This window comes from Schistocerca americana, chromosome X (genome assembly GCF_021461395.2).
Source record: "Schistocerca americana isolate TAMUIC-IGC-003095 chromosome X, iqSchAmer2.1, whole genome shotgun sequence".
Classification (NCBI taxonomy): Eukaryota; Metazoa; Arthropoda; class Insecta; order Orthoptera; family Acrididae; genus Schistocerca; species Schistocerca americana.
The window spans coordinates 870329866-870354205 of record NC_060130.1 but is presented as its reverse complement, the minus strand read 5'-3'; the positions used below and the strand labels follow the sequence as shown (position 1 = coordinate 870354205).

Below are 24340 nucleotides of genomic sequence, written 5' to 3'. Positions count from 1 at the left end.
CTGTCCCTACTGTCCCATTCACAAAGAAAAAAAGGGAACTTTGTATAGCTACTTTGTTGACCAAGCAGCATTGAAATCACTTTTAAATCACCACATAGTGTCCATTTGTGGTCTGAACAGCAGAGTTTCCTTAAAACCAGCTCAAGGTTTATACATCCTCTGGTAGCCATTGTCCATAAAACAACTTCACAACACAAGAAAACAGTCATTACTTTAAAGCGCTAGTAACAACAACACGTGAACAACACAGAGTGAAGAGGTACTGAACTGAAGGACAATAGCAGAAGCTCACTGCTTGGTGATGGCGGGGGAAGGGGCAGCCCAACAGACAGGCATTGAGATGAAAATACTGCTGGTTTCTACTAATTACTCTTTATTTTACGCATATCTAGTATAAAAACGGCTAAATAACAGTTTATGGAGATCCTACAAAACCAAAATTCAAACTCACTAGAGTGCTGAAATATCGAAAGAAGCTAAAACTAGACAAGCAGTTTGTGAAATAACTGTACGTGATGGAATTTTTTCAGTGTTTTTCCCGAAATCAGCGTTCAAAACACTATAAAAATCACTTAATAAATTTGAAACAATTTTTATGTAGCAGACGTGTGTTATTTCTGTGTCTTAGTGGCAACAGATATATCTTTCATCAAAGGAAACCTCATCTACTTATTTGTGAATGTTCAATCTTTTCATCATGCACAAGTGACTCCACGTGTCGGGCATCACTCTAAAAATACCAACACGTGAATGTAGCAACGTGTAGCAGCTCGTAACTGCCAGAATACAGGGAAGCAGTTGGTTAAGTACATTCCATTGAGTAACTTAATGTTCTTACTGGTCTTTTGCATGGTAATTATTGAATGATCCGTCTATTTATAACAACACTGACTATTTCAATATTAATTATTTTTGTCTATAAAATGAAGCGTTGTGTAAGAAGTTTATTTTAAAAATGCGTGCTTATATTTGTGTAAATCTTGCTTCTAAAATTATTTAAAAACTCACCTGAGAAGATTAGAGGACAGACAAGAATTTTCTTTCCTCAAGAAAAAGTCGTTTCTGAAAGGGTTAACGTTAATTACGCTTAGTAAATATATGGCTTTAGAACTAACCGTCCCCGGAACCGAGGTCACTAACGCATGCCTGTTCGGTGGAGCTCGACGCGGAGGCAAGCCAGTTGAAATCCAAGCTGTCGATGAAATTTTCATTCGCAGTGTTTAGCATACAAGAGCAGGAGAGGTATTGGTGTAAAGTTACTGATCAGCAGTCTTTGGGACAATGTCCTCGATTAAATCCGAAGCTTATTCAAGGTGTCTCATGAAGAGAGGGCATGTGACGCTATTGATGGCGATCTGTCCGCAGGATAGGGTCGCTAAGCTCGTAGTCCCGTTGGTGCTATTCCAGAGGAGTAGGCGGTGTGCCGGCACCGCGTTTTATCATCTCCCTTCTCTCATCATCGCCATATAACACAAACATAACGCTATATTATACACGCATCCATTACACTCACCTGAACGCTGCTAATACTCATACGACATACACTCCTGGAAATGGAAAAAAGAACACATTGACACCGGTGTGTCAGACCCACCATACTTGCTCCGGACACTGCGAGAGGGCTGTACAAGCAATGATCACACGCACGGCACAGCGGACACACCAGGAACCGCGGTGTTGGCCGTCGAATGGCGCTAGCTGCGCAGCATTTGTGCACCGCCGCCGTCAGTGTCAGCCAGTTTGCCGTGGCATACGGAGCTCCATCGCAGTCTTTAACACTGGTAGCATGCCGCGACACCGTGGACGTGAACCGTATGTGCAGTTGACGGACTTTGAGCGAGGGCGTATAGTGGGCATGCGGGAGGCCGGGTGGACGTACCGCCGAATTGCTCAACACGTGGGGCGTGAGGCCTCCACAGTACATCGATGTTGTCGCCAGTGGTCGGCGGAAGGTGCACGTGCCCGTCGACCTGGGACCGGACCGCAGCGACGCACGGATGCACGCCAAGACCGTAGGATCCTACGCAGTGCCGTAGGGGATCGCAGCGCCACTTCCCAGCAAATTAGGGACACTGTTGCTCCTGGGGTATCGGCGAGGACCATTCGCAACCGTCTCCATGAAGCTGGGCTACGGTCCCGCACACCGTTAGGCCGTCTTCCGCTCACGCCCCAACATCGTGCAGCCCGCCTCCAGTGGTGTCGCGACAGCGATGAGAGTCGCTTCTGCCTTGGTGCCAATGATGGTCGTATGCTTGTTTGGCGCCGTGCAGGTGAGCGCCACAATCAGGACAGCATACGACCGAGGCACACAGGGCCAACACCCGGCATCATGGTGTGGGGAGCGATCTCCTACACTGGCCGTACACCACTGGTGATCGTCGAGGGGACACTGAATAGTGCACGGTACATCCAAACCGTCATCGAACCCATCGTTCTACCATTCCTAGACCGGCAAGGGAACTTGCTGTTCCAACAGGACAATGCACGTCCGCATGTATCCCGTGCCACCCAACGTGCTCTAGAAGGTGTAAGTCAACTACCCTGGCCAGCAAGATCTCCGGATCTGTCCCCCATTCAGCATGTTTTGGACTGGATGAAGCGTCGTCTCACGCGGTCTGCACGTCCAGCACGAACGCTGGTCCAACTGAGGCGCCAGGTGGGAATGGCATGGCAAGCCGTTCCACAGGACTACATCCAGCATCTCTACGATCGTGTCCATGGGAGAATAGCAGCCTGCATTGCTGCGAAAGGTGGATATACACTGTACTAGTGCCGACATTGTGCATGCTCTGTTGCCTGTGTCTATGTGCCTGTGGTTCTGTCAGTGTGATCATGTGATGTATCTGACCCCAGGAATGTGTCAATAAAGTTTCCCCTTCCTGGGACAATGAATTCACGGTGTTCTTATTTCAATTTCCAGGAGTGTAGTTCTCACAAATCTGCAAGGAAAAGGGCCAACGAGTGTGGAGGAAGAATATCCTTTCCCGCTGGTAGCTGAAACCACCCCTCGACATATCCTAGCCAATGACGCCGTACGACATTTACATTTTTGGTGGATGGAACTTGAGTGCGTCGTTTGCAAAAGAAAAATGGTTCAAATGGCTCTGAGTACTATGGGACTTAACAGCTATGGTCATCAGTCCCCTAGAACTTAGAACTACTTCAACCTAACTAACCTAAGGACATCACACAACACCCAGTCATCACGGGGCAGAGAAAATCCCTGACCCCGCCGGGAATCGAACCCGGGAACCCGGGCGCGGGAAGCGAGAACGCTACCGCACGACCTCGAGCTGCGGACGCGTCGTTTACAATTAATTTAATAAGTAAGTAGTGTATGTGCGCAACTGACCGCAATGTTCTAATTACAATCGTTTTATTTGCACAAATGTTCTCCTCCAGAACACGGCTACTTAATTTCATTTACCATTTACGAAATACAATTACAAAACCATTAAGAAATATCAGTAAAAATTGTAACTAGATAATAATATAAATGGTCTCATACAGATATGATTATACGAGGGCCACTCCAAAAGAAATGCACATTATTTTTTTTTTAAATCCATCTTTTATTCTACATGTCTGAAAGTTTTGCAGTATGTAGACACATGTTTTAGGAACAATATTTTCATTTCTCCACATAATTTCCATCCCTCTCAACTGCCTTACGCCATCTTGGAACCAGCGCCTGAATACCCGCACGGTAAAATTCTGGACCAACCTGTTGGAGCCACTGTTTGGAAGCGTGCACAGGGGAATCATCATCTTCAATCCTTGTTCCACGAAGAGAGTCTTTCAGTTTCCCAAAGAGATGATAGTCACATGAAGCCAGGTCAGGACTGTAAGTTGGGTGTTTCAGTGTTGTCCATCCTAGTTTTGTGATCGCTTCCATGGTTTTTGACTGACATGTGGCCGTGCATTGTCGTGCAACAGCAAAACATCCTGCTTTTGCCGATGTGGTCGAACACGACTCAGTCGAGCTTGAAGTTTCGGCATAGTCGTCACATATGCATCAGAATTTATGGTGGCTCCATGATGTCCACAAGCAAGAGTCCTTCAGAATCGAAAAACACCGTAGCCATAACTTTTCCAGCAGAAGGTGTGGTTTTGAATTTTTTTTTCTTGTGTGAATTTGCATGATGCCACTCCATTGATTGCCTCTTCGTCTCTGGCGAAAAATGGTGGACCCATGTGTCATCACCTGTCACAATTATTCCAAGAAATTCATCTCCACCATTCTCATACTGTTCCAGAAGTTCGCTGCATACCGTTTTTCTTGTATCTTTGTGAGCTACTGTCTACATCCTGGGAACCCACCTGGCACAAACCTTTTTTAACGTCAACACTTTCATTATTCTGCAAACACTTCCATCACTATCCCAACGTAGCGACAATTCGTTCACTGTGATGCGTCTGTCAGCAGTCACCAGTTCGTTAACTCTCTGCACATTGTCTGGGGTGTGCGCAGTAAGAGGCCTGCCGCTGCGAGGTCAAGCCTCAATATTGCCGTGCCCGATTTCATCACGTAACCTGCTTGCCCACCGACTAACTGTACTGCGATCGACAGCAGCATCTCCGTACACCTTTTTCAACCTGTTGTGGATGTTTCCCACTGTCTCGTTTTCACAGCACAGGAATTCTATGACAGCACGTTGCTTCTGACCAATGTCGAGTGTAGTAGCCATCTTGAAAACATGCTGTGACGGCGCCACTCACGGGAACAGGTTGAACTAAGTTTTAAAACAAGCGGGAAGGATGTATCTACACACTGTAAAACTTTCACACACGCAGAATCAAAACTGTATTTTTACATAAATAGTGTGCATTTCTTTTGGAGCGATCTCGTATGTATATAGACTGAAGCGGCGAGTGAAAATTTGTCCCAAGGCCAGAAATCGAAGCTGGGTCTCCTGTTTAATAGATTGCTATTCAGAGCATACGTTCCCTCTATAATGAACTCGTTGTTTTCGGGACGTTGAACCATTATGTCGTTTGCCTTTGAGATAATTGTACAATAAGGGATCTTGGTAGCAGACAGTGGTTCCAAATGTCGATCCTTGATACACTGTGGAATTCATTGGTAAGTGTTATAAACAAAGGCTTATGTATTTCAAAGAAAGAACACCTCGAACACTAGAAGCTTCCTGGTGACAGAAATGAAAGCCAGTTTTGTCTTGTTTGTGACTCATCCTCCTTCAAAAAAATGTTCAAATGTGTGTGAAATCATATGGGACTTAACTGCTAAGGTCATCAGTCCCTAAGCTTACACACTACTTAACCTAAATTATCCTAAGGACAAACACACACAGCCATGCCCGAGGGAGGACTCGAACCTCCGTCGGGGACCAGCCGCACAGTCGATGACTTCAGCGCCTTAGACCGCTTTTTTTTATTGTTCTCATTTTGTTCGTTGAATTTGTTTGGTGCGGATGTCCCAGGACATCCGTTCAAGTTCAGTGTCTAGCCGTTAACTCAGTTGTTTTATTACAGAGGGCAGCTAACCCTCTGACCGAACACGCTGAGATACCGTGCCGGCGCCGCTCGGCTAATCTCGCGCGGCCATCCTCCTTCCATTTCTAAATCTACATCTACTAAAATTTCTCAGTAGTGTTTCGCGAAAAGAACGTTATATTTCTTCCCTTTGCGAGGTCTTTAAGAACGATATGTTTCTGGTTACGAAAATAATGACCTTGTTTATGCGAATTAAAGCGATAAGGTCGTTTTGAAGCGAAATTTACTTATTTCGCGATAAATGCGATATTTCAGCTTAATTTGTGGAGAATAAGGAGCTTGAAATTTTGTTCCAAGTTTGTATGTATGAAGAGAAAGGGAAGAGAGAACGAAGATTTCTTAAAAGGACATAAATACTTGTTATCGTCAATATTTCGGAAAATGTCTTAAGGGCATCACGCCAAAGAGTGAAATTGTTACAGAGCACCAGTAGTTTTCTAAGTAATTCGGCACAAATATTGCCGACTTTGACTCCAGGTTTCTTGCGAAACGAAATGTTTGGAATGTTGCTCTCGGGGTAGCTGGGAATCCCACCTCAGCCTGTCTCCTTAGGCTACAGTGCTAATATTCTTGCAAATCCATAATGACGTGTACTAGCCGCACAGTTGACAACACAAAGAGATGGTGTATTTCGGGTTCCTGGTGCAGGTAAAATAAGTAAAGGGATCGCAGTCAGTAATGTATGGGAACTACGAGAAATTTGGCATGCGGATTCAGTAGTTATGATCGGTAGCATTCAGCAACAGTTGGGAGACTTCGTGCCGTAGTGATTTGTAGAAGTTCGTTGCCAGCTGCGCAGAGTACCATTAGCCATTTTTAACTACATTGTCGCCTACTTCGTTGCTGAGCTGTAATGTCACTGTTTGTGTTTTGCTGTGTTATTTTCATTGTGGCTTTTTTTTCGAAAATGAGTGATGATGAGGTTGGTGCCGCATTGTATGGTTACCTTCGACTCAGAAAAGGAAACCGATTGTCAGGAGCTCGTGGAAGCTCAAAGCACAAGTTTCTGTTGGCGGCACTGCATACTAACAGTACATGGAGGAGGAGTAGTTTATTTCCTCCAGTATCGCACGTTCTCCGCAGCATACCCTATCCGCTCTACCCGTTCCGCCGCGCGGCGTAACCGAGAAGGTCTTGGCCGCCTTGCCACGGTTCGCTCGGCTCCCCCGGTCGGAAGTTCGAGTCCTCCCTCGGGGATGGGTGTGTGTGTTGTCCTTAGCCTAAGTTAGTTTAAGTTAGATTAAGTAGTGTGTATGCCTAGGGACCGATGATATCAGCAGTTTGGTCCCATAAGAACTTACCACCACCTACCCGCTCCCTGCAACTCCGATCACCAAATGCCAAGTTATAATTCGCGAGCAGTAACGAAGGTAGGTCGTTCTATATGTATTACGGTGCACAACAAAGCTAAAAATTTGTGAGTGATGGTTTACACATTTCGAAAAGCAATATTTTAATATGTAAATTTTGTGATGTCTGTATCGAATGTAGATAAAATATACCTTCTCAAAATGTTGCTTTAAAAACAAGGAACATTTACAACATAAATGAAGCACTTCAACAGTGAAACGGCTGGAAACAGTTCTCGTTAGTTAAGCAAAAATATCTGACGATCAAAGACAGAATTTATTCACGAAACAATTGCGATACTACTCAAAGGCAACATCCCGCTGGAGAAAGTAGACGACCCTGCTGTCTGGAAATGGTTCAAATGGCTCTGAGCACTATGGGACTTAACAGCTGAGGTCATCAGTCCCCCAGAACTTAGAATTACTCAACCCTAACTAACCTAATGACATCACACATATCCATGCCCGAGGCAGGATTCGAACCTGCGACCGTAGCGGTCGCGCGGTTCCACACTGAAGCGCCTAGAACCGCTCGGCCACACCAGCCGGCTCTGGAAATGCTTCAAGTGTATGTACCATTTATGTTCTATCAATAAAACCTCACTGACAGTAAAACTAGTATTTCTAAGACCATTTCAGATAGTTTTCTTTTTTCAATTTTGTAGAATCTGGAAACCTTCCCACACCCAACCAGCTAAGGAAACACGTTGTGTAAACGAAATAGCAGCAAGTGTAAAACAGTCTTTAGAAGGGAAATCAGACTTGACTCTAATCCGTGACGAAACTACAGACTCTACAGCTCGTTATGTGTTCGCAGTCTTCATCAAAACTCAAGATCCACTATCTAAACAGGAAATACTTTTGTTAGAATGTGCATTTTTAGAGGGGCGAACAGCGGAACGTGTGTTCAAGCAATCCTGCATGATTTGCATATTTTTGAAATTGACTGTGAGAGCGTGAAGTATTTAATAACTGATTGGTTCAAATGGCTCTGAGCACTATGGGACTCAACTGCTGAGGTCATTAGTCCCCTAGAACTTAGAACTAGTTAAACCTAACTAACCTAAGGACATCACACACATCCATGCCCGAGGCAGGATTCGAACCTGCGACCGTAGCGGTCTCGCGGTTCCAGACGGCAGCGCCAGAACCGCGCGGCCACTTCGGCCGGCCTAATAACTGATTCTGCCCCATATATGTTAAAATGTTGTGAACTACTGAAGGGAATTATGGGAGAACATTTAATTCACACCACTTGCTGGGCTCATAAAATCTGCTTGTTCGGCAATATCTTGCAAAAGCATTTGAAAGACCTTAATGCCATTGCGTCGAAAACAAAGAACTGTTTTCATATAATAAGGAAACTTGTTCCGTCCCTACCTAGAAGAAAACTTCCCAGATATGTCAGTTTCATCGTATCCCGAGTCTGTTCCCCACAGTCGTTTAATGAACAAAGTAAGAGCATATGGACCATCAGACCAATTGTGTGATTGGATTGAAGAGTTCCTAGATAACAGTGCGCAGCATGTCATTCTCAATGGAGAGAAGTCTTCCGAAGTAAGAGTGATTTCAGGTGTGCCGCAGGGGAGTGTCGTAGGACCGTTGCTATTCACAATATACATAAATGACCTTGTGGATGACACCGGAAGTTCACTGAGGCTTTTTGCTGATGATGCTGTGGTATATCGAGAGGTTGTAACAATGGAAAATTGTACGGAAATGCAGGAGTATCTGCAGCGAATTGACGCATGGTGCAGCGAATGGCAATTGAATCTCAATGTAGACAAGTTTAATGTGCTGCGAATACATAGAAAGATAGATCCTTTATCATTTAGATACAATATAGCAGGTCAGCAACTGGAAGCAGTTAATTCCATAAATTATCTGGGAGTACGCATTAGGAGTGATTTAAAATGGAATGATCATATGAAGTTGATCATCGGTAAAGCAGATGCCAGACTGAGATTCGTTGGAAGAATTCTAAGAAAATGCAATCCGAAACCAAAGGTAGTAGGTTACAGTAAACTTGTTCGCCCACTGCTTGAATACTGCTCAGGAGTGTGGGATCCGTACCAGATAGGGTTGATAGAAGAGATAGAGAAGATCCAACGGATAGCAGCCCGCTTCGTTACAGGATCATTTAGTAATCGCGAAAGCGTTACGGAGATGATAGAAAACTCCAGTGGAAGACTCTGCAGGAGAGACGCTCAGTAGCTCAGTACGGGCTTTTGTTAAAGTTTCGAGAACATACTTTCACCGAGGAGTGATTCAAATTCAAATGGCTCTGAGCACTATGGGACTCAACTGCTGAGGTCATTAGTCCCCTAGAACTTAGAACTAGTTAAACCTAACTAACCTAAGGACATCACAAACATCCATGCCCGAGGCAGGATTCGAACCTGCGACCGTAGCGGTCCTGCGGTTCCAGACTGCAGCGCCTTTAACCGCACGACCGAGGAGTGAAGCAGTATATTCCTCCCTCCTACGTATATCTCGCGAAGAGATCATGAGGATAAAATCAGAGAGATTAGAGCCCACACAGAGGCATACCGACAATCCTTCTTTCCACGAACAATACGAGACTGGAATAGAAGGGAGAACCGATAGAGGTACTCAAGGTACCCTCCGCAACACACCGTCAGGTGGCTTGCGGAGTATGGATGTGGATGTAGATGTAATGAGCAGATGGGGGAGTTGGTTTAAAGCCGCGTGTTACGTACAACAGATTTCGATATCCTCCTCTCATTTTTCTAACAATTGACACTAAAATGTGTTCCCTTGGTAAGCTGGTTGGCGGAAATGGAAGATGTCAGATTTTGGTACCTGATAAAATTCCAAGCAGCATTTGTTTTTGAAAATTGTAAGTTTATTGCAGACGTCGTTTTATAATTAGAAGGGTCTAATTATCCCTATTCTCATTTGCTGGTTTAAAAATAACAAAACTGAAGAGTAGGATTAATGTTATTGCTTCTGGTCATGTTGGTGAACTAGTTAATAAGATTATTGAGGGGTTTGGTGACTTGTTAAAAAGTAAAGCGACTCTCCTCTTGCAAAATGTTAGTATTTTAGTTGTAAACAAAACTGAAAAGCACATGTCGCGAAGTAAGGCTAATACGTTATTTGGGTGTTTCAATGATTCATTTTATCCTGATAACGTAATTAAATCGAACTATACAAACATTTCGGAAATAAGTAAAAAAAAAACAAAAATTATATGTCTTTAAAGTGTTAAAACAGTCTGATATTATTGATGGGTACCCTGCTTTTAAAGATATTCTGCTTAGTCAAACTGAAAATAATCCCAGTCAGAAGATTTAAATATTTCGGTCACTGAAAGCACTGAAATTAATGCGCCTGAACTTTGTAAATGATGTCTTAATATCTATTTGGGTTCCCTGTTCATCCATCGATGCAGAGAGATTTTTCTAAGTATAATTTCATTGTCAACAATTGGAGACGACTAATGAAAGAGAGTTCCATTGTGACATGTGTTATATTATCTTTCAAGAGGTAAAGTGAGTAGGATAGCCCAACGATAGCGAATGTAAGTGTTACGTGATCGTAATCAGGAATACAATAAGATAATATTGTATGTTCAGTAATTTGTACATCTACCATTCATGTAAATAATTCAAAAACACAACAACAATGAAACCTTTAATGATTAATTTTAGAATTTCATCAAAGTGAAATGAAAGCGATACGGCAATATCTGTATTACGAAATAACGCAAAAATTAGTACCCTTCTCACGAAACTGCACAGAAATTAATGCAAAAGAAATTACGCCTCTGCGTCTGTGTAATACTCGCTTGTTGATCGAAGCTATCGATAACAAATATAGCAGCGCGGTTCTGAATTGCTTCAACGTCTTCCCTTAATCCGATCTGGTGGGGATCTCAAACACTCGAGCAGTACTCAAGGATGACTCGCATTAGTGTTCTGTTCTCTTGGTCTCCTTTATAGACGAGCTACACGTTCCTAGAATTCTCACAATAAACCAAAATCCACCATTCTACTTCTGTTACTACGTGCTCGTCATATTTAATATCGCTTTGCAAATTTAGGCCTAAATATTTAATCGATTTCGCTGTGTCAGGCAGCACGCACTAATTCTGAATTTGAACAATCCGATTTTTTTTCCTATTCATCTGCATTAACATTCATTTTTCTACGTTTGAAGTACGCTGTCATTCATCACACCAACTAGAGATTTTTTAAAAGTCATCTTGTATCCTACAGTCACTTAAAGAGGACACCTTCCCGTACACCACAGCATCATCAGCAAACAGTCATTGATTACTGCTCACCCTGTCCGTCAGATCAGTTACGTATGTAGGGAATAGGAGCGATCATATCGCACTTCACTGGGGGCACTCCTGATGATACTCTTTTCTCTGATGAATACTCGCCGTCGGTGACAACGTACTGGGTTCAGTTACTAAGTAGTCCGCCCCGATAGCTGATGGGCAGCGTGACGGATTGCCGTCGTACGGGTCCGGGTTCCATTCCCGGCTGGGTCGGGGAATTTTCTCCGCTCAGGGACTGGGTGTTGTGTTGTCTTCATCATCATTTCATCCCCATCCGGCGCGCAGGTCGCCCAATGTGCCGTCGAATGTAATAAGACCTGCACCACGGTGGCCGGAGCTGCCCCGCAAGGGCCTTCCGGCCAATGACGCCAAACGATCATTTCCATTACTAAGTAGTCTTCGAGCCACTCACATATCTGAAAACCTATTCCGTATTTTCGAGCCTATGCTGACAGTCTGTTGTGTCAAACGCTTTCCGGAAATCTATTTGTTGCTCTTCATCTGTGGTTCGCAGGATATCTTAAGAGAAGAGGGCAAGCTGAGTTTCACTCGAGGGAAGCTTTCTGAATCCGTGCTGATTTGTTAGGCCCCAGGATCTTTTGTCTCAAGGGAATTTATTTTATTCAGTCTCAAAATATGCTCAAGAAGTGTGCAGCAAACCTCATTTACTTGGTATTCATAAAAGACCAGCAGGTACAGCTGCGCTGTAATCCTGTAAACCCTCATGATACTCGTGTGACAGTAAACCATGTGACGACGCAGGATGTCCTTTGGTTCCGCCACGCGATGCATTCAGGTGCATGATTGGAATAAGTACTTTCGAGGCAATAAGTGACGCCACTCGGTTTACAAAACTCTTCTTGGTTGCTTGGATGCTTTTATTACACAGTGCCTCTCACTTAAGATTCTTCGACTTTTCAGAAAAGCATTCCTCATTTTATGACATCTTCCTTGCAATATCACCAAATGTATTTCACTGAGGAGCTGTTCACGCTCTCAGTTTGTCCGAATAAGTCCACCATGAATATCGTAGCATTCAGTCGGTTCAAGACGAGGATTCCAGACAGATGCGTAGAAGACAAGAACTTGTCGAACGAATGACCTCTTCCTAGATAAGCAGCATCTCTTCTCGAGTTTTCCGGAGGACTACAACTCTAGTATATTCTCTCTGCAATATAATAGTCTCGTTAATTGTTGTACCTTATTTAGATTTTAATGGTGTCTGCGCGAAGTGAATAGCTCTCATATTTTGCACTGTTGATACGTTCAGAATCCTTCACGTTTTCGTGTGGCTTAAAATAAAATTGTATTTACTTAATCATAGCAGCAAGTCACGGCATAAAATGTAACTGAATTTTGTGACAAATTTCTCCGAATGTACGTGGCTGCGTCTTTCGTAAATTACATTGCTAAGTCGTTTCATTTCTGTATACTCCTTCTTCACAAAATAAAATGCACTCTAGCATTCATAAGGGACTATTTCAGGGGGCCGTGACTGATGAGCCGAGCTCTTAAGCTGTGACAAGTTTCATCAAAATCGTTCGACTGACTGTAGAAGCATACACGAAACTGGCCACCGAATTCGCTCATGTTCCGCATGCTTGCAGAACATACTTGGACGCATCAAACGCTGTTCTAGTAAGATGCGCTTCTCCGTTGTCGAAAAATCGATATTCAAAGTTTTACGAGCCTGCTGAATGAATACGAGAGCGCTAGCCGGCGAGGAGTCGGGTGATAGCTACCGGACTACACCTATGAGTGTACTGCGTTCGAATCACTCCGCTTTTTTCCCTGGTCTTCTAACACACACCTGTATCGCTAGAACGAAAGAAAAGGAGCAATAATAATAATAATAATGAGGAAAAATGACAAAATTAACATTTATTTATCAGTATATCCATGCATGTATCGCAGTGAAGTTATATTGGGCTATACCTGCTTTGAATAACATACACTGTATTTGCGATACGAGCATCCATGTATCGATAAATGAAAGTTCATTTCATCGCAGTTCTTTATTATACGTGGAGACGAAGATACCAGAATGATTATCATTTTTACATTGACTGAAAAAAATCACAACACAAAAAAAATTGATGTAGAGAAACGAAATTTTGTGTATACAGTTGTCCAAGCAACATACGAGGGGCGTTTGATAAGTCAGTGCAAAAATAAAAACTACTTACGTGTTTGGGGTAAACCTTTTTTATTTTTCGACATTCTCCTTTTAGATTTATACACTTCGCACAACGCAGTTCTAATTTGTTGATCCTCTCCAAATAATAAAAATTGTCCACATTTGAAAAATAGCTATTAGTTGCTGCAATCACCTTCTCGTTTGAATAAAATCTTTTCCCGCCAGCCATTTCTTCAAATTGGGGAACAAATAGTAGTCCGTGGGAGCCAAGTCTGGGGAAGAGGAGGGGATGTGAAACGAGCTGGAATCCTAATTCCAGTAATTTTGCGACCAAAACTGCTGAGGTGTATGCTGATGCATTGTCGTGATTGAAAAGGACTCTTTTGCGGTCCAATCGCCGGCGTTATTCTTGCAGCTCGGTGTTAAAACGGTCCAATAATGATGAATAATATGCACCTGTAATAGTTTTACCATTTTCCAGATAGTCGATGAGGATTATCCCTTGCGAATTCCAAAAGACAGTCGCCATAATCTTTCCGGCCGAGGGAATGGTGTTCGCCTTTTTTGGTGCAGATTCTCCTTTGTTAACCCATTGTTTAGAATGTTGTTTGGCCTCAGGAGTATAGTAATGTATCCATGTTTCATCCACAGTGACAAAACGACGCTTAATGTCCTGCGGATTCTTCCTGAACAGTTGCAAACCATCCTTGCAACACTTCACACGATTCCGTTTTTGGTCAAGCGTGAGCAATCGCGGAACCCATCTTGCGGATACCTTTCTCATGTCCAAATCTTTATGCAAAGTAGTATGTAGCGGTTCATTCGAGATGCCCACAGCACTAGAAATCCCACGCACCTTAACTCTTCTGTCATCCATCACCATATCATGGATTTTATCAATGATTTCTGGAGTCGTAACCTCCACAGGGCGTCCAGAACGTTCAGCATCACTTGTGCCCATATGGCCACTCCGAAAATTTTGAAACCACTTCTAAACTGCTCTAATCAAAGATGCAGAGTCACCGTAATGTTTATCAAGCTACTCTTTAGTCTCCTGAGGCGTTTTGCTTTTCATAAAGTAATGTTTAATCCCCACACGAAATTCTTTTTCATCAATTTCTTGACAATCACTCGACTTCCTTGATTCACACGAATGCCAAACACAAAGAAATAGACCAATATGGCTGAAAATTGGTGTGCGTTCTTTCAAAATGCTAGTAACTAAACATGACCTCGATACGCACCGGTGGTGCCATCTCTCGGACTTTGCACGGACTTTTCAAACGCCCCCGTATTGAAGTGAATATCATTCCAAGAGCACAGGTTATTGCAAGCGCGCGATAAGCCACTGCAAATATGAAATGCTGGTACATGTGGTGTAACCGCCAGAATGTTGAATGCATGTATTGTTTTTTACAGGTGCCGGATGTCAGTTAATGGGATGGATTTCCATGCCTGTTGCACTAGGTCTTTCAATACAGGGACGATTAATGCTGTTTGTGGATGCCACTGGAGTTTTCGTCTGATGATATCCCATATGTGCTCTATTGGAGACAGATCTGGTGATCGAACAGGCCAATGCAACCTGTCGACACTCTGTAGAGCATGTTGGCTCACAACAGCGGTATGTGGGCGAGCGTTATCCTGCTGGAAAACACGCCCTGGAATGCTCTTCATGAATGGCATTACAACAGGTCGAATCACCAGATTAACGTACAAGTTAGCAGTCAGGGTGCGTGGGATAATCAAGAGAGTGCTCCTGCTGTCATACGAAATCACATCCCAGACGGTAACTCCAGGTGCCGTTACTGTGTGTCTAGCACGCAGACAGGTTGCTTACAGGCCCACAAGTGGCGTCCTTCTGACAAATACACGCCCATCACTGGTACCAAGGCAGAGCCAGCTTTCATCAGAAAACAAAACAGGCCTGCACCTTGCTGTGGTTTGGGATCAGTGGAATCCACATTACAGGGCGTCTGGGTCGGAGCTGTCGTTGGAGTAACCGATTTATAATAGTTCGTTGTGTCACTGTGTGCCAACTGGTGCTCAAATTGCTGCTGCAGATGTACGAAGCGCCAGAGCCATTCGCCGAACACGATGGTCTTCCCTCTCCTCAGTGCCACGTGGCGATCCGGAGGCCGGACTTCTTGGGACCGTACATTCTCGTGACCACAGCTGCCAGAAATCATGTACACTAGCTACGTTCCAGCCAAGTATTTCTGCAGTATCTCAGAAGGAACATCCAGCTTCTCGTATCCCTATTACACGACGTCGTTCAAATTCAGTGAGCTGTTGATAATGGCGTCTTTGCCGCCCTTAAGGATTTTCGTGACTAACATCAACTCAACACGTCCAATCTCAAAGGTAACTAACGCTCACGGCCGTGACAGCCTGAGTTTAAAGCAAACCTGATTTGTATCCTCATAGAGGAGCTACCAGCGCCACTCTTATGTGACTGGCGCGGAATCTGAACAGACATCATCTTTCAGCTGTAGAAACAGGCCTACCAATTTTCGCTTATGTCGCAAAATGTTTTTGCGATTTTTTCCATTAGTGTGTTTTTCATTTGTGAAGAAACATAATTCGTTGCAGCAATAAAAGTGTTTGGTGTAGGGTTAGAAAAATAATCCCATAAGGGCAGCTTACCAGACTGCCACATCATCTGGTTTCGCTAACGGCACTACTCAATATGTGGTGGTCTCGCATGGCATCCAGCAGTTTTATGAAACTGTGAATCTCGATTTCTCGAGAACGTTCGAGAAGCTCACCGTTTGCTGATGCTGCAGCAAAGGCCACAGTCCATCTCGGTCGGTCCGCCTCTTACTCTGTTCCCTCGCAAGATATTCGTATTCTATCGCCGTAACACGTCACTTAGGCATGACCATTGGTCCTCCCTTCATGGGAACAACCTCAGAGAAGTCAAACCTCTCCCAACAGCTCGGTCGATTTCCTCCCCGCCGTCTCGCCGTGAGGAAGTAATCTTAGCTCGGTTGCGAATAGGGCACTGTCGCTTTAGTCACCCTTCCCTTGTTGGGTGGCGACCCTGCACCCAGCTATCCTTTCTGTAGCCAGCCATTAACAGTCAGAAATTTCCTGATCCTCTGCCCATATTTTATCCACTTACGTCTCAGTGTCGGGCTGCCGCCCGCTTTACCGGACGTTTTAGCGGATGACGTGCGAGTTGTGGCTCGCGTTTTAAGTTTCTTAAAAAGCAGTACTATGACAAAAGAGATTTGATTTCTATCTGGTGACTGTAGCGTCTTGTCGACGTCTTTTACATACTCTTCCGCAACGTCTTAACGTTTTAGATTTGATTTTTCTTCCTTTCTGTATTGTACCTCGAAACGGATTTTTATCCTCGCGGTCCCACCATTCTATGGTTCCATACTGGGCGTTTATGACCTTATATGTTTTGCGTCCAACCCCCCCCCCCCCCAAAAAAAAGGCTCATCGTACAAGAGAGCAAAATTGATGACCTCATGGGTGTATGATTCCTTTGTCAGTGACAACAGTTTATTACAAATGGTTTTTTGCAGTGTGCCTTGTAATGTCGTGTAACATGGACAACAGAAAAAGAAGAAGACTGACGCTGAAGATTTCTGCACCTACCAAATATGTTCAGTTAGAGGTTGTTGCCTTCCAAGTAGGACCCTGCCGAGTCCAAAACGTCCCATTCCTTCCGTCCACTGTTTGTGATATTTCTGCATGGTGCTCTCCTTGAGGCTCTGCCTAATCTCTGTTTCGGTTTTCGGTGGAGATAAAAAACATGTTTATAGGGAACTGCTCGTTCACTGCCGCTCAAGCTGATTAATTCTGGTGAAAATTGTCACAGCCTAAGTATACAATTCAGGGTCGCAGAACAGTCTAGCACTTAGTGTCGATGTATCTCTGTTGGATCCACTTCAGTTTCTTGACGAACTTCACGATTTGATTTTTTCTGGTGAAGTTTAGTAAAGTGTAGCATAGTTCTTTTACTAACTATTCAACAAAATTTCCATTTGAATCATTCCTATGTTATCTCTGTTCAGGTAGGTTACAGGCATATTTCAGATGACAACATGTACCTGTTATGATATCAAACACGTATCTTTCCCATCATTGTTTGAGCGACCGTCTCGGTAAGTCTTTAGCTCTAGTCTGTTTTTATAGATACCATGGTTCACTTTCGGCTGTTCTGTTTTCGAAATTGAGTTTGTGAGCTGTTTTCCTTTAAAAGTTTACCTATTTTCTTCATTCTACATACAGCTAGAAGCTAAGAGGTAGCTACAGCACGGCTTTGAAAATGCAGTCAATATATGCAATGTTTAAAAAAGGACTTTTCAAATTTGAAAATTCATATTAATTAATTCATAGTACTCACAGAGGAGACTGTAGTGTCAATTTGTAGAAAATACATTAAGTTTTGCCTCGCGTATTTCGCTAGTGCTGAATCGCACTGTAAGGAGCGCTAGAGGCAGTTACGTTAAAGAATCGAAGTCGGCGACAACAGTTCAGCGTAATTTCCGTACCAGTTCGCTAAAGATCCTCCTAGTAGGCGTACAGTTTATGAGTGGCGTAAATGTTTTGTAGAAATACGGTGCTCGGGAAGACACGGGAAATCATCAGCTCGTCTACGCACAACTGACGACGTCGTTGAGAGAGTGAGACAACGTTTTGTCAACAGCCCAACGAAATCGACCCGGCGTGCGTCTCACGAACTGAAAATCCCAATACGACTGTTTGGTGTGTGTTGAGAAACCGTTTGCATTTGAAACCGTACAGCCTGACGATCGTACAAATAATAAAAGAGACTGATAAAATTGCTCGCAAGAACTTCTGTGCGGATATGTTAAATCGATTACATGAGGGTGAACATTTCTTGGACAAAATCATCCTTTCTGACGAGTCGACTTTTCACTTAAGTGGCAAGGTTAACACACATAACATTTGGATGAGTGAAAATCCACATCAAACATTGAAACATGTTCGTTATAGCCCTAAACTGAACGTCTTTTGTGTATCGAGCAAGAAGAAAGTGTACAGACCTTTTTTCCGTGAGAGAAAAATCAACGGCATAATGCACCTGCATGGGTTACGACAATTTTTGATGCCACAGATCGATGAGGATGACAAAGAACGAAATGTTTATTTCTTACAAGATGGTGCACCACCCCACTACCTGGCTGACGTCCGGGATTTTCTCAGTGACCGCTTTCCAGGCCAATGGATTGGCCGTGATGCGCCAATTGCATGGCCCCCACGTTCCCAAGACGTGACACCACTCGATCTTTTTTTAATGAGGATTAATGAAGGATATCGTGTTTGTACCTCCTGTGCCGGTTTCTCTACCTGAGCTTAAGAGCAAGAGTTTACGCCGCCACTTACCAAGTTACACCTGCAATGTTACAGCGAGTGTGAGAAGTAATTGACTTGCGGTGGGATGTGTGCAGGATAACCAACGGAAGCCACATAAGACATCTTTAGTTTAAGGGAAAAAAAACTTGATGTGTTTCCCTCAAAAATAACACTAAACCCAGCTCTATATCGCCTTTCAATAAGTTTATATGAATTTTTAAACTTGTAAAGTCCTTTTTGAAACACCCATTATATTTTCACAGGCAAATACCGGACACGGGCAAATACTGGGAACCACAGAGATGTATATATATTCTTCCGGGACGCAGAAATGAGATGCAATTTGTGGATGTCAATTTCATTGGAATTTCGGTATATCTGCTTACTTACTGATATTTACTGAGCCCCGTATTCTTTCAGTCTCACTCCACCAACGTGACACCTCGTTTTCTCTATAAATAAGCAAGTGACCGTACATACAGTTTATCTCGACTTGCCGGCAAGTTAACTGAGAGAAAGCACACGTAACACTTACAAAGGCAATTTGCTTGAGGTAACCAGTTAAAGTTCTAAATAACAACGTAAATTCTAATGCGGAGAATATACAAATTTATTTTCTCTGCAATTTCAGGAAGCAGGATCTAGGAACGATGTAGGGTTGTGCTTAACTTTAGTCAGTATGTTTGTCTGGCATTGTGTACTTTACAACCGGTGTTATAAGAGGTTTTTTGTGTGGGGTCCCTGCAGCAAAGTTTAACTGAACAAACACCACCAGTTTGTTCCATGTAAAGTCACTTCTTTCCTATTTAAGCAGCAAGCAGTTCGTATGAGCTGGGCAGACCACATTTGTTGCTTACGCCTTGGAGTGCACTATATTTCTTCTCTCCGCTGCTACTACTGTTTCAAGCCAGCTTCACACCATATCTACGCTTCGTTTTTACCTATACTGTAGTGTTTTCGTATTGGTCTCGCTCAGTCGTTCTTTCATTTAAGGCCTTACAATTTTAATTCTTAGGCTCGCTAAGAAAATTGCAAAATTAGTAATAAAAATCATATCGTCGAGGAGGAGGAGGAAGAGGAGGAAGACGAGATTAGTGTCTAACATTCCGTCGACAACTAGGTCATTAGTGATGGAGGAGAAGCTCGGATTAGAGAAGGATGTAGAAGGAAAGCGACCTTCCGCTTTTCAAAGGAACAATACCGGCATTTGCCGTAAGCGATTTAGGGAAATCACGGAAAACCTAAATCAAGACGGCAGGACGCGGGTTTGAACCGACGTCGTCCCGAATGCGAGTCCAGTGTGCTAACCACCGCGCATCATCTCGTTAACTTTTTTAAATATCCTGCCTTAATTTCCTTTGAACATACCAACTTTCCACATGGTAAAGTTAGATGGGCTCTTGTATTTCCATGATGTGTAATGGGGTGTAACGTGCTATACAGAAACATCAGTGATGATTTCAGGGTCTGTGTTTATACAATGTCTGTATCTTCACGTTACAGTGCCCTTCAGACGTACATGCATGTCTGGAAGAACACACACTGTACCGATGATTACAGTTATGGTATATATTATGGTATGTATTGTCATTTTGCAACACAGACACTGTTACCATCACCGATGTATCCATTCCTCGACGGGCTAGAATGATGAGAAAATATTTTTCTCTCCCTGTGCCGAATCATGAAATGTGCGTGCGCAAGAGCTGTGGACTCCGTCACATATGGAAGTTTGGATCGGTCCTGGAGTCGTGGTCGGGCTGCCAAAGTTGTTAACGCGGTAAGCGGGAAGTACTGGTCCTGCACAAATTTTCATGTGTCCCAAAGAACTGAAGTCAGTCCAGATTCGCAAAATGCGAAACATTCACTGTTCCTGAGTCCATGTGCGATGGACCAGACACCATATTCGCAGTGTCTCCATGTGAGAAAAATGCCTCTGATGGATCGTCGGGCGTATAGAGCATATTCTCGAACCGAAGATGCAGAATATGAAAGATGGTTCACAGAGAAACTGTCTCAAGATTTCTAGCCAGGGCAGGTGGTGTTCTGGTTGCACATGTTTGTGAAGTTACGGAAAGATAATGTTCCCAGTGTTGGATTGCAGCAATTGGCTGACAATGTCAATACTGCCCTCTTTGAATCATGTCTATAGTCACGAAAAGACGTCGTAGGTAATATTCAACTTCTGGCCCACCTCGTGCTGACTGGCTGAAACCAATCTGCCAATGATCCGTCAACATGTAATGTGATCCAAATGTGTTCATCGTGCTTCCTTAAGACTCGAATACTGCCTTTTTTCAAACATATACGTACATCGATACACCTCAATCCACATTAATGTGCGTTTCGGAGGGTACTTTGTATACCACTGTTGCTCCATTACTTGTTCCGGTCTCCAGCGAGTCATCCGTATTAATTCGAATCACTGATATTTTTTACCTTCGTGAGCTTTTCGAGGGATATGCAGATGGATGCATTTTTTTGGTTCTCTTTTCTCGGAATTTTAACAGTTGACAACACCTTAAAGCACAAAGCTTTTCTTGAGTCGTCTACCACTGGAGCTGATTGTACGTCTCCATGACAATTTACCACTTGCTAAACGGACCCATGGCCAACGGCCTTGCCGCGGTGGTAACACCGGTTCCCGTCAGATCACCGAAGTTAAGCGCTGTCGGGATGGGCTAGCACTTGGATGGGTGACCATCCGGTCTGCCGAGCGCTGTTGGCAAGCGGGGTGCACTCAGCCCTTGTGAGGCAAACTGAGGAGCTACTTGATTGAGAAGTAGCGGCTCCGGTCTCCTAAACTGACATACGGACGGGAGAGCGGTGTGCTGACCACATGCTCTTCAATATCCGCATCCTGCGACATCTGTGGGCTGAAGACGACACGGCAGCCGGTCGGTACCGTTGGGCCTCCGTGGCCTGTTCGGGCGGAGTTTAGTTTAGTTTCAAACGAACCCATGACGAAAGACTTTAGCTCGTCTGTACTTCATCTATCAATTCTACCCTAGCCGGCCGTGGTAGCCGAGTGGTTCTAGGCCCTACAGTCTGGAACCGCGCGACCGCTACGGTCGCAGGTTCGAATCCTGCCTCTGGCATGGATGTGTGTGATGTCCTTAGGTTAGTTAGGTTTAAGTAGTTCTAAGTTCTAGGGGACTGATGACCTCAGATGTTAAGTCCCATAGTGCTCAGAGCCGTTTGAAACATTTGAGTTCTACCCGATAAGGAGCCCTACCTATGCAGCAATAATCGCGCATTGGTCGAATGGGGATTTTGTAAGGGCATTTAACTCATATGAAAATAAATGTATTGGCCAGTAAAATTTAGATAGTTTACTTATTTGAAATTGAAATAAACAATAACTAATTTTACACCTCAGAGCAGATTTCACGTGCAAAAAAATTCTGCGGATGCTTCAGTACTACAACATGGGGTTCTCATACCATAAAGGAGACACTTTATAGTATATTTCTCCGTGCTATGTCACTTTACGAACTATGTTTTCGCTTCACACTGGATTTTACGTGCATATTTTACCTGAAAAATTGGACTAACTTTGGACGACTGTATCTCGGAAACGGATAAAGATACGATGAAAATTTTCAAGGTTGTTCGAGATCGAAATGTTGGGAATACATCGCAAAATTACAGCTATTTGCTGTGTGTTGCCGTCTCGGAAGCAGAGGATTGGTTTTGGTCTGCTGGCGACCGGGAAAATATAGTAAAAAGAAAACTTTTTGTGGGGTTTATCGAGCAACCGTCCTTGAAGAAATGGTGCCTCTATAAGACCCATAAAGCCCACCATCGATAACATGAAATGCGAAAAGAAGCAACCGATTTGCTCAATTTGTGGAAGCAGCAGGAATTGTGTAACATTGATACACTAATGGCCATTAAAATTGCTGCACCAAGAAGAAATGCAGATGATAAACGGGTATTCATTGGACAAATATATTATACTAGAACTGACATGTGATTACATTTTCACGCAGTTTGGGTGCATAGATCCTGAGAAATCAGTACCTAGAACAACCACCTCTGGCCGTAATAACGGCCTTGATACGCCTCGGCATTGAGTCAAACAGAGCTTGGATGGGGTGTACAGGTACAGCTGCCCATGCAGCTTCAACACGATACAACAGTTCATCAAGAGTATTGTGACGAGGCACTTGCTCGGCCACCATTGACCAGAAGTTTTCAATTGCTGAGAGATCTGGAGAATGTGCTGGCCAGGGCAGCAGTCCAACATTTCCTGTATCTAGAAAGGCCCGTACAGGAACTGCAACATGCGGTCGTGCATTATCCTGCTGAAATGTAGGGTTTCGCAGGGATCGAATGAAGGGCAGAGCGACGGGTCGTAACACATCTGAAATGTAACGTCCACTGCCGTCAAAGCGAACAAGAGGTGACCGAGACGTGTAACCAGTGGCACCCCATACCATCACGCCGGGTGATACGCCAGTATGGCGATGACGAATACACTCTTCCAATGTTCGTTCACCGCGATGTCGCCAAACACGGATGCGACCAGCATGATGCTGTAAACAGAACCTGAATTCATCCGAAAATATGACGTTTTACCATTCGCGCACCCAGTTTCGTCGTTGAGTACACCATCGCAGGCGCTCCAGTCTGTGATGCAGCGTCAAGGATAACCGCAGCCACGGTCTCCGAGCTGATAGTCCATGCAGCTGCAAACGTCGTCGAACTGTTCGTGCAGAAGGTTGTTGTCTTGCAAACGTCCCTATCTGTTGACTCAGGGATCGAGACGTGGCTGCACGATCGGTTACAGCCATGCGGATAAGATGCCTGTCATCTCGACTGCTAATGATACGAGGCCGTTGGGATCCAGCACGGCGTTCCGTATTACCCTCCTGAACCCACCGATTCCATATTCTGCTAATAGTCATTGGATCTCGACCAACGCGAGCAGCAATGTCGTGATACGATAAACCGCAATCGCGATAGGCTACAATCCGACCTTTATCAAAGTCGGAAACGTGATGGTATGCATTTCTCCTTCTTACACGAGGCATCACATCAACGTTTCACCAGGCAACGCCGGTCAACTGTTGTTTGTTTATATGAGAAATCGGTTGGAAACTTTTCTCATGTCAGCACGTTGAAGGTGTCGCCACCGGCGCTAACCTTGTGTGAATGCTCTGAAAAGCTAATCATTTACATATCACAGCATATTCTTCCTGTCGGTTAAATTTCACGTCTGTATCGCGTCATCTTCGTGGGGCAGCAATTTTAATGGCCAGTAACGTACTATGACCCTGTACTGCAGGATAGTGACACTTCTGTTGGGTATACAAATGGTTCCTAGCCAAAGGACTATCCAAAACACTTGACACTATCTGCTTATCACCAGTAGAACCCGAGGTATGAACACCGGAAAACCCCGTTTTCATGCGCGGCGTTTTGGAACGTATTAGGTACGCATGCTATCTCATGCTTACCTATAGTCAAAAACAAAAGGTTTTACATGGAATCAAGACTGTTAGTAGTAAATGGGAGGGCTCTTGGATTGGTAGACCCATAAACCCACGCCGGCCGCTGTGGTCGAGCTGTTCTAGTCGCTTCAGTCCGGAACCGCGCTGCTGCTGCGGTCGCAGGTTCGAATTCTGCCTCTGGCATGGATGTATGTGATGTCCTTAGGTTAGTTAGGTTCAAGTAGTTCTAAGTCCAGGGGAC

At 44.0% G+C, this 24340-nt stretch overlaps 1 protein-coding gene and 1 pseudogene across 1 annotated transcript in view; both read left to right on the top strand.

The window, feature by feature from the left end:
* LOC124556362 (vitellogenin-like) overlaps positions 1 to 24340 on the top strand; it is a 331070-nt gene that overhangs the window by 248075 nt on the left and 58655 nt on the right. The gene's annotated exons all lie outside the window — the stretch shown is intronic.
* LOC124557195 lies at positions 21254 to 21371 on the top strand (annotated as a pseudogene).